We start from the raw sequence: 12,466 nt of genomic DNA, 5'->3' as shown, positions 1-12,466 counted from the left end.
ACTGGGGCTGCGGGGGGTCGTGTCTCGTCGTCAAACTTTCTATGCGAGACGGTTTTTTTTTTTGTTCATTCTTCCACCCAAGTGTCAAGTCCGCGAAGAGGACGACGGAAACGAGACGTTAGGCTTGTATGACAGTGGTAGACGCTTTGTGCGGCGGCGGCGGCGGCGGCGACGACTATAATAATATACGAACGCCGCTCCGTATCAGCCGCCGGACGATGGGAGGGGAGGGGGCGGGGGTGGACTTCGGCGTCATCGACAGTAAGCCAAGCAACGCGCAGCGCGACGCACGTACTTGGTGTCACGCGGCCGAAGTCCTTATTATTTTCTCCGCCGCACATGATACGAGTTTATTTCGTACCGATTGATATTATTGTAAATTCGTCGTCCGGGTCGGCAATACGCAAATTTTTTTTCCACCCTACCGTTTTCGCCGTACAGCAGGGACAGCTGCTGCCGGCACCATAATAATATTATTGTTGCAGGACGGTACGATAGTGACGAGAACGGAAAATCAAATTAAATTAAATCGCGATCGTGTGTGTGTGTGTGTGTGCGTGTATTAGCTAGGTGTTCGTGCGCGTGTTCCCTTGGTTCTTCTTGTTGTTGTTCTTCATCTTCTGTTCAAAATCATATTGAATTGATTTCATAGATTTCGGGCGGAATTCGCAAACGTAAGTCGTCCGTGATATTATTATTATTTTGATCATGCTGTATATAATATGTACCTACAACAGTTTGAACTGTGTAATTCTCCATCAGGTATTCGTTGTATCATTACGAATTATGAGTATGTTTTTGATTTTACGGATCGTATGACACGTCCAATTAATGCATTATCTTTTGCGGATCAAATTATTTTTACAATATTATATTATGTAATGCAAAACGAATACGATTTTGATTTTTTTTTTTTCAAAATTATGGAATTCAATTATTATTATTCTCGTATAAAGTATTATTTATATGGTAATTCTCTTTATTGCACATACATACATTCGGGAAATGTGATATAAATGAAAAACTTTAATTTCGAACTGCGTATAAGAAATTTGATATTTGTCAATTTAGTATTTTGTTCGACAACGTGATAACATATTTTTAGTTTCAATAACAATACAATTACAATGCTTTAGTCTGTAATTTCTGATTATTTAACTTTAGTTCTATGCTTCAATGTTTTATGTTATAGCTGAACATGTATAAAATGTGTTTACTTTGGTTGTACGATACGTATGCTAATAAACAAAATTTGTTTAAAAAAATACTACTGTCCTAAAGACATTACAAATATAATACGGTTAACTTTCTTTTACAATTATAATATGTATGAGTAGCATTTGAAAATATCTTAAGGGAGTTTTTACGTATGCCGTTGGGAACAATAACATTGTTTACTGTGGTATTATTTAAGTACTATTTTTGCATAAACGTCAATTTTGACTAGATGTCTGACTAGGGAGAGTAAAAACATTTTCAAAATACTATTATTTTAATTGTGGTGGATTGTATAGAGGACGTTATAAAAACACGGTAAACCATAGATAAAAACTGTATGAATACATTTGTTATGAAAGGTTGTTTTTAGATAAACTTTGACCGATATAATTGTATAATTTGAAATCGTTAGGTACTGTTGTTCGATAGAAAGTATTCAGTTTTCAAGTCAAATAATGGAAATGGAGATCGAGTTAATCCAAACATCTTTCAAGCATCATAAAATGAACTAATCGTATACTCCATTTAAAAACTGTACTAGGTTAAGTATAATATAGGTACATTATATGTTTGGTGTATTATGACATACCTACATATAAAAGCCCAAAGTCCAGGCACAATCATTTTTTAAAACTTTTGAACGTGATTTAATTTGTTTAATTTGTATGTATTAAATGACTCATATCATTAAATATTACAATTTGAAAGAAATAGGTTTCGTGCATATAGTTAAGCATTCTGAAAATTAATTTTAACGTCAATATAATTTATTTGTTATTAAAAATTTGATTTTTACATTATAATTTTAGAGAGTAGGTATAAACAAATTGCGGTTAAACAGATATTTGGTTCAGTCGGCTTACGCAATATAAATTTATTTTTCAAATTCAAATTTTCTATACCAACTATAATATTATAATTTTATGTCGTTCTAGTGATGCGCAAGGGAGGAATACACAATATATGAACACATTGTCTGTAGTTAAGCAAAAATTACACTAACAAATTCAAAACGTACAATTTTATAATAACGGTCCTATAAAACGGCAAGCTAATATAATTAATAACACATGATAATAATATATACGACTGCATACTACCCGTATGGTATAATACATCGTCAACGTGATAAATTTAGAAGATTTAATTAACTTAATGACGGTACTTGATTTTTTGGAGATTAATTATTGCCTATTGGGATGTAGGTAAACGTGTGACCCGATGTCCAGTCCCCAAAAACGGTCTGATGAAAATGTGTTCAAAATCAACAATGGTATTGGTAAGTATGGAAACAAAATATGTCTCGACGGTAATAACGGATAGACACATCGCGGGAATTTATACGTATAGGTAATATCATAATGTATTCTGTATTTCTGTACGAATATTAGGTATATACATATACAGAAATCCAGAACTCAAATTATATATTTATATGTGCTTTTATTATGAAAATTCGTTATTTACAATATCATACAAAATGTTATTAAACACAGAATACGATATACATAATATATAGGGTACTGGATGAATGGATGATACGTAATTGTAACACTTTCCTTTCATTGTTTAATGGCCAGGTACGTTTGTTATAATATTGTGTCTAGTGGAGTTGTGAACAATATTTTCATAATTTTTATACTCTTTTAAACATTTAATTGGTAGAAATTATAATTAGGTAGGTTGTAGGTATAAGTAAAACAATGCATGTTCATATAGTTCGCGCAACGTTTCTAAAATAAAAACACGAATCTTTCGATTTTTAAATTTTAAATTCGTGTATACTATTGAACTTGTAAATTATTATTCGAAATTGTTTTTTTCTAAAACTATTGATTGCTTCCATATGCATTGTCTACTAAATACATTTTAGTTGATCAGTTACAATTTTTATATCACTAAGATCTGAGAGTATTGGTCGGAAATAAAACTGTGGCAAGACAACATTTTATTCTTTTTCCGTTATAGATATTTAAATACCTAGTTTTAAATATTATTTAAGTCGGTACAATATATTTAATCGAAAAATGTTAAACATATATTTGTTTACAGATATGAATATGTACTCAAGTTTAAATTCGTAGGTGCAATATGGTGCATGTATGTGTAACGAATATGTATTATAAGTATTTATTCTCTTGAACAAAAAAATAGACAGCAATTCCTGTATTGAGCATTCATCTCGCTTCGCATCCCATTGCGAAATATAATAATATGTAAAGGTGAAGTGTTATTTTCAGTTTTAAAATACGAATAACCATAATCCGAGAAGAGTTTAATCATCTAAAAATAGGTTGCTGGTTTAATAAATTGATTTAATATTTTGTTCATGTAAATATGATATTTTGAGTACCTAACGCTGCAATAAAATATTGTGAACAGAAAATTGTAGTTTCACTATAATAATTCTATATAAATCAAAACACTTATTTTTATTATACATTTAAGTGTGTTGTGTGTAATAAATATTTTTTTTTAGACAAATGGATAAGAAACTAAACATAATACGATACGTCACACTTATGTTTTAGTGCTTGCGAAAAAAATATTATAATTTAGTACAACCCATAACAAAGAATAAAGACTAAGTGACATTTCAAAAGTACTGTGAATTTCACAATTTTCCGATTTTTTTCAAAACGACTCACATTTCAAGCGATAAAGGAAACTAAAGGTGTTTTAAAAAAAACCATTTAGTTTTTTTTTATTACCAGCTAGTTAGAAAAAAATATAAATTTATCTAGTTTATACAACGTGTCTACTATAGCTGAATATAAAACTTTATTTTTTTGATTTTTAAATTCTAAAGTCATAGATGACAGAGTGCATTTAAAACAAATTATGCATGACGCGCTAGAAATTATAATATGAATGAGAACCAATTTATTGTTATTTTTATTTGAATCAAATTTAGTGGGAATACCAATTTCGTATAAATATGTCATCTAATCAACAAAATATATATGTCGGTGCATTTAGTTTGACAATCTCAAAACGCGAGTTCACCAGAACATAATATTATTATGAGTAAATACTAAATATAGGTATGTGTAAAGTCGGATTTTATCTTTACGACAGACTTACATTCACTGTGACCCGATGTCGATGCGTATATTGATAATGTCGTTCGAGAGAAGATAGATGTTTTCCCTCTTTTTATCCTCTCCTCTTTACCTTAATACATGTAAGTATGTAGAGCTCCGGTTTTAGGACTCTCTCGTGTCAATGGTGAATGAATAATGTATGGCGGCTGCTGTCCCAGGTCTCCAGCGCTAAAATTATGTACGAAGTAAAATAACGTGCTTTAATGGAGATAACACGAAGGGGTGTGGTGAGACGAGGTGTAGAGTAGGAACTGACAAAAAACGCAGATCCGTGTTCCCTAAACCGGAAAACTTTATTAGATGGAAAAATATACTCGTCAAAAAAGGCCGCGTAGTTAGTGAAAATGGTTGGAATAATAACATTTTTGTGGTTATTTATGCAACTGAAAGTGTAAAATACAAATTATTTAAATTATTGGGTTTCGAACGCGTAATACGTTTACAAAACGTTATTATTCAAATCGATGTATGTACCTATAATGTTATTCTTGCATACATTTGTGAACGCGTATTAGTGTATCACAATAATTCAATAAATAAAGGTAATTGAAATATTATTTTGTAGAAACGTAAGTATAGGTAAGTTCAAAATACATGTTTTTTTTAATTTTTGACTGTAATATTTTTCCACACTATTCATACATAAATTTTGGATTGCTAAATTTCTTAATAATTTACCGGACTTTTAGAAGCTAAAACGTGGATGATCATCTGAATATTTTGTGATGAATGATGATGTATGTTTTAGCACATTTGTTAGATTTGTTTCTTTCGCATTTTTACGTGTAACAAAATGTATTCGAACCACTAGTTTGTAAAATGATTACAAAATACAAGTATAACACAGGACACGTCAAATGAACAAATGAACGAATTCGATATTATGAATGTCGATGACGTGATGAACATTTTCCATTATAATATGCAAGATATATTTTTTAAATTTTTGTCTGTATTCTAACTTCTATTGTTATCAATGCAAAACTTTATTAAATTAAATTTGTTTAAGAAATGTAATTAAGTAGGTAATATTATGTAGTCGATAATGAAAACCAACATAAAAGATCAGCTATAGCCAAAATGGTCCTTCCTTATAATACGGAGTGTAAAGAAACCTTAAAATACTATAATCGCCAAACAATACAATTTATATTGAACAACGATATTTCAATTTGTAACCATCACGATCAAATTAATTATAAAATTAGCAGAATTATAATAATTGAATTATTGAAAATTATTTTATCTTAAATATTTTATAAATCAGATGGAATATTTGTATTCGTAAGTTCAAAATCTATTGTTTTTTGATGATACTAATAATAAAAATATGATTACTCGCGTGTTATTCAACTTCTGATTATTGAAACAATTGTTAAGTATACTTAAAAATACAATATTTTCAAATAATTACATATTTATATCGCCATTTAAGAATAATATTGTCATATTCCCATCATGGTATACAAACTTATTATTTTTGAGAAAAATCATTTTTTGCTGTGAATAATAATTGTTTACACAATTTAAGAAGTATGCCATTTTTTTTATCTTTCAAATAGGAATCACCTTTTTTAATGCAAATTAAGGAACAGATGATTTTTGAGAACATTTGGATGTACATTAATTATATTACAAAAATCAAAATCTTAATGAGTAGTTTCTGAATTATTACACTTTATGAAGGTAATATGGATATGGTTTTTTTTTTGGATACGAATCCAAACATAAGATAATATATAAATAATTTTAGATTTATTTTGGTTGGTTTAAAACTATTATTATAAAACGATAACATACATCGGGACAAGGCAAATGGAATGAAACGAATGCTTCTCACCAATTCACTGTATATTCACTGTAATTCATTCTACTTATAATTTTTTTTTTTTTTTTTTGGTAAAGAAGGGAGTTGAAATATATAGGTGAAATACTTTCCATGGATTGAATTTTTTTCAAAAAAAAAAAAAAACAAATACTGAACAGTATTGTTGGAAAATGCATAACATTTGTGAGTAAATTCAATTATTCTTTTGTGGAGGAAATGTAACACACATAAATAATTTGACAGGATGTACTATTTTGTACATGTATATAAAAACCAATAGCCGTTTTTAGAAACAATAAATTAAAAAACCAATGAACTACTGTCTAGTAGGTTTTGAATATGCCCCTTCGTTAATTGGTTACTGACGTGCACTATTTAAATTTAATGGCTAACCATGTGGCATGCTATACAGTAAAGCAACCTGAGCGAAGGCGATGGGTGGATCAGCGTTCAGCATCTATGATAATTTCTATGGACAGTTTATGTTATATTATGTTATGTATTATTATATTTATTTCCTCATTCGGTGGATTTCACTAGTTTTTGCAAAATTTTTCGAACATAATTTATGAGTTATAAGTCATTTAAAGACTAGATAATGGTGTGAATAGGTTCGTGGTATAGAAGGGTTAAAATGAGTAAAACTACTATGAAAATTGTGTTGTGTAATGGTAATATAATAGATAATATAATGTAAAATTTCAAAAAGATATTTATCTCTAAATTGAATTTATTGAAAACTGGCGTCACGTAAATATTCTCGTTTTTTTACTATTTTTTTTTTTTAGTTTTAACGATTAATAAGAAAATTACTGGGAATTTTTATGTTTTGATCCTCTAACCCTTTGAGGGCTGGTGATTCATTTTGACATCATGGTTTATTTACAGTTTTTATTTTCTACTGTAATCAATTTTAATCCTAAAACACGGTAGCCAACACCAAAATATACGTATTTTTGTTTTACACAATATAGAGAAAAAAATGTGTTACCAACAATATTCTTTCCGATAAAAATTAAAAACCTTAAACTACTATTATGGCATAAAATTAATCTTGATAAAATTCTAAGAAAAGAAGCTTTTTACTTAAATTCGATATCTCTATCCGATAAATGTGTGGGTCTGAAAGGGCTAAACTTCTTAAGTATCGAATAGATTACATTTTCTACCTGAAATCAAATTAAATATAAAAGAATAAAAAACTTTATTCTTCTCCAAATTTGATGGTATGGACACAAAATAATTCACGTTATTGTAAAAACAAGCTTAACTCGGAGTCTAATAGTGGACATAGTTAACACATAAAAATGTTATACTTTATTTTTATAACTAAGTTTTATTTCCCATAAAATATGGTTTTCTTTTGGTCTTTATCTGAAACTTTAAGTCATATTGCTTGTGTTTTATTTTAATGTATTTATCAAGCCCTTAAACTGTTGTGTATAATTTTTTTTTTCATATTATGACTTATGAAATATCAATAATTGTAATAATGTTTTTATTATTGTTTCCTAGACAATTACAGTCCAAGTTTTTTATGTATTTTTTATGCGTTTAATTTAATATACATGTGAATGCATTTACAACTGTATGTAGTAAAGCTCAAACATGATACTAACTTTACCTATACATTATAATATTCAATGTTAAAAATAATAATTTAAATGTTATTTTATAAAACTTATAAAGCATTTTATTTGTTAATATACTCTTTTGATAACAATACAAAAATGAATCACACATATTATCTAAGAATATATTTTTTTATACAAATAATTGAAACAAATGTATTTTTAATTTATTTTAGTTTGTTAATCTGTTGTATATTACTAAATGTCTAAATACATGGAAATTTAACAACATCGTATGTCATTCTCGATCGTATAAATCGGTCTTGAGTTAGAACAACACAAACAACAAATGTCCAATTTGATATTACTTTTCCTCTCTCACAAAAACTGTTAACGATTTCTTGATGTCTGTTTTTATTTTTTTGTAAGTGATGGAATTTTTATTCCTTTATTATTATAATAATATTTTTTATAATTTCTTAACAAATTAATGCAGGACATTAAAATCCTATATGCATCAGAAAGGTATTTATAACTTTTTATAATTAACCACAAAGAAAATTGAATCTAACTTAATGCAATATGTATACAACTCTGTTAACCAAATAGTTTGATTAGTTTTCAGTCACTAAAATATATGAGTCTTATTGATCAAAAATATTTCTATTTTTACTATTTTATATACAAAAAAAAGTGGATAAGTGGATGTCGCTCTGCTTTACAATAGGTTACAAGTGGGTCACTGTACTGAATGGTGTTAAATTTGAATTCAATGATATAATATCATTGTAGAAGAAAAACGATTCTGAGCGAAAACGGTCAGTCAGTCTATGATATTATAAAGTATATTTGATGATATTATTGTGAATAAAGTAATTTATATATAACCTATTTACGTGGAGCCTTGTTTTAAATTTTCAATCCTTAGCCATAAAAGTTAAACATTTTATACATTTTTAACTACAAAATAATTAATAAATTATAAATTTGATAAATGTTGTCAAAATTTGAACTAGGTATAAATGCTTATAAAAAAAAAATGTGCCTATGTGCTTTTAATATTTTTCAACTGCTATTAGAACGATATCCTTAATTTTTCTTTTGTTTTTCACGTCGCTTTTGAAAACTATCGGGAAATTTTTACTTTTGACCCCCCAAAGTACCAACTAGATTCACTTTCCTATCAGAAAAGTTACTGTTGAAGAAAATCCAAGCACTTTTACTGCCCTAAAAGGTGATGACAGACACAAAAAAAAAAAAAATAAAAAAAAAACACACATCATAGTAAATTCAATACATTCATCGCTTCGCTCAGAATCTAAAAATCATTTATTCTGTTTAAAGAAAATGTTAATTTATTGCAGTTTATAAATTCAGGAATCGAAAAGTTATAATAACCTTGTATTTATTACGTTGTAAAAATACAGTAAAGTGCGATTGAAATAATTTTTAACGCAGCTTTAACCGAAAACAGATATACGTCCCTGTTTTGTAAAGAGAAGTATAAATATGTAATAACATAGTTTCAGATTGAATAAAATATGAAGAAATAGTGACTATAGTATATTATAATCATTTTTATAATTTATATATTAATTATTCTTATTTGTGTTTACAATTATATTTCTAGTCATAGAAACCAATTTTCGTGATGACAATAATATAGTTCACAGATTTTGGATGGGCGTAATAAAGTAAAATCTATGGACGAAAGTGACTCTTATGACTTATGAATGAAACTTTAAATGCGAAAATGGCGTTATAATACATATAAAAAAATAATGTTAACATATATCACGGCGTTAACAGGAAAAATAGAATAATGTTCTAATTTATCATAACATTAAATGTAAAAACATAGTCACGATAATAATCTTGATGACGTTTCCCCCAAAACTTTATAAACGTTAAATGTAAAAATATGAAAACGTTAAGAGAATTTTTTTTGAAACTGGGTTATTAAATTATAAATTATTTTTAAGTGTAACATCTGTTTCTCCGTCCGATACATTCGATCCATAGGAAATTTGTTGATATTTCGAATAGCTGTGCTGCTAAAATTAGGCAAATAACCATACAAATTACAAAATATTCTGAGAACGTGTTAATTGGGTGTAATTAATATATATTATCACGGGTTGTTATAATATATAATGCTTATTCTATCACTTAATTAAAAAAATATATTCATATTTAATGAAATAAAAATAAAAACTAAATAAACTTAACTAAATAAATTAACTTATCGATGTGAATAACATTTCGGATAACGGTAAATATGGTAATTACTGGCACATTAAAATATAATATTACGATAATATCCTTTAGAATGAGGTGCAGAGCCTTATTTTGATCAAATTACATAATATTATTTTTAAATAGTCATAAATTATTAACTTATTATGGAGTTAGTAGTTTAGTACTTATAGTATAATTTTGCATTGTTATAATAGACACATAATATAGTCTTTATTTTTTCATCTTACGTTCACTTAAATATGCATGCTTGATTACCTCTACTATAATATGTATTTAAAAAATACTTCGATATTATTAGTGTATTTTGAAACTAAGCCTTCTTTCCGAATGTGTCAAAATATATTTTAGGTAAAATGGAAATAAATGAGTATAATTTCATACAATAACTGGACGTTGAAGACAATTTTGTTATAAGAATTTTCGGTTTGATTTTTCATAACTGCAAACATCAATGGGCCACATATTATTTCATCAACACCTTTGTTCACTGACTCGTGAACTGTGAAGTATATCAGTTTAAAGATAAGCTGGGACACGATTTTTTTGGTTCCATCCATCAAATAAAACTTTGACTCAGATAAGCGTTAGCAGTTTTTTATTGTTGTTAGAACAAATATATTTTTGTCTTATTCGTTAAGTTTTATAAGAAAATATTGACAAAATATTGTTCTGTAATTCGAGTGGAACGTTGGAATCAAATTTGGCCGATTCGACATAACCCTAATTTGTTATCTTTGTCATTCAACAATTCGATTTAAGCACTTAACACGTTTTTAGTGAGTTGTAATGAAATATTTACAACCTAAAAATAGCACGGCGTTTTGAATAATTAGATTTGGAGGATCTGTGCCACAGAAGCAGCTATATTTTATTGTTGATTTTAAATTTTACGTTCGGTTTACAAAAGGCTCAGATGCACCAGTGTTGCTTTATTAAAAAAATTATTATCGTGGTTTTCATCGAATAATATTTAATAATTTAATTTTGTACAACATTTTAGTAACACAGACAAAAAAATATACTATCTACAGTGGCCTGTTTAATACCAAAGTTCAATGCACAGTATTATGTACTTCCAAACGGTAGGTATAGGTGCATTCTCTCTGATATCGTCTATTGATACTTTAGTCTAAACAATGAAATTTGAGCTTCAACAGTCATAACAATAAACGCGATAAAAGCATATCTAATTTTAACACTATTTGAACACAACATTTTTGAACAAATTAGATTTATAACACATTACATATTCGTTCACATGACATTTGATTGTAATATTATATTATGATCCCTTGCCCTAGAATGAATGCCATTCATCGTAGTTAAAATTAGGGACGTATAAAAAAAGAAATTTAAGACATATTTATCAACATATTCTTGTTAATTTAGATCAGTTCAACAAAATATTTGTGTTATAATACTTACTTTAAACCAAACAATAAATGAATAATGAATACATTTCGTGGAATGTTCAAAATGTACACAAAATCGATACAATGTACTTTATTCTTGTATATCAACAACACATGAAGTTACCGATACAAAAATGAATACATTAAATTGTGTAAGCAATATTATCTCAAGAAAACTTTTTCAATATTGTCATTAATTAAAATAATATTTTAATTAGATTATATTATTATTTAAGACGTTGTAATAATCTCTGAAGTAAATAAGTGACAATAGCTGCGGGTATATTATAAATTATTTTTATTATGAAAATTTGATAACTTTTATATTTTTAGGTTTAAAATATGTAATGAAAAATAACTAGCGATTTAATTAAAAAATAATATATTATTCAAACATATTTTGTATGATTTAAAGTAAATTATTTTATTTAATATTGAAAAAAATATTAATTTTAATTTTGGACAATATTTTCCTGTTTATGAATAAGAATGATAGAATTAATGCTCACAAGATTTTATGTAATAATATATTTTAAGTTCTGATGTATGTATTGACTTAACATTGCATGTATATAATATAGCCTTTTTATTGAGTATACCTTAGGGTACCTTAGGGTGACAATCAAAAACCTGGAAAAATATAATGTTAAATTTATTTTTTCCCACCCACCTAAAAGGTTCCGTATGATATAAAATATATTTTGTGAAAGTTATATCTCATTCAGTTGATATTTAGAGGTCGCGCAACACATTTATTTTTCCGAGGTTATTAATAGCATAGATATCACACTTGCGCTCGCATTATCGACGTAAACACGCCGATCACACATCATTTATAGTACTACTTAGACTATCTTTGTCCACCAGTTTCAGAGTGTCCACGATTTTTAGACCAACAGTAGCTCTTTGAGTCCCCATGAAGGACTGTCGGATGTTTTTAAGTTTGACGGACTGGTCTTCCTAGGGTAAGCCAAGCGCCTTTTGGGATGCATACCTTTGTCTCAGCGTCTATTGCCACCGAGTCCAAATCCTGTAACTCGATGTCCTCAGACTTCACAAGCCAACAAAAAGCAG

The 12,466-nt window shown here is 27.9% G+C and overlaps 1 protein-coding gene across 1 annotated transcript in view; it reads left to right on the top strand.

Moving 5' to 3' along the window:
- Positions 1-276: 276 nt before the first annotated feature.
- Positions 277-12,466, top strand: part of LOC132939357 (LHFPL tetraspan subfamily member 1 protein-like) — a 263,817-nt gene continuing 251,627 nt past the window's right edge. The window contains exon 1 of the mRNA XM_061006464.1: positions 277-674. The gene's annotated coding sequence lies outside the window, so the exon portion shown is untranslated. The remainder of the gene's footprint in view (positions 675-12,466) is intronic.

This window comes from Metopolophium dirhodum, chromosome 2, assembly GCF_019925205.1.
Source record: "Metopolophium dirhodum isolate CAU chromosome 2, ASM1992520v1, whole genome shotgun sequence".
In the NCBI taxonomy this organism is placed as follows: domain Eukaryota; kingdom Metazoa; phylum Arthropoda; class Insecta; order Hemiptera; family Aphididae; genus Metopolophium; species Metopolophium dirhodum.
Note: the sequence above shows the minus strand (reverse complement) of the source record. Positions and strands in the feature narration are given on the sequence as shown.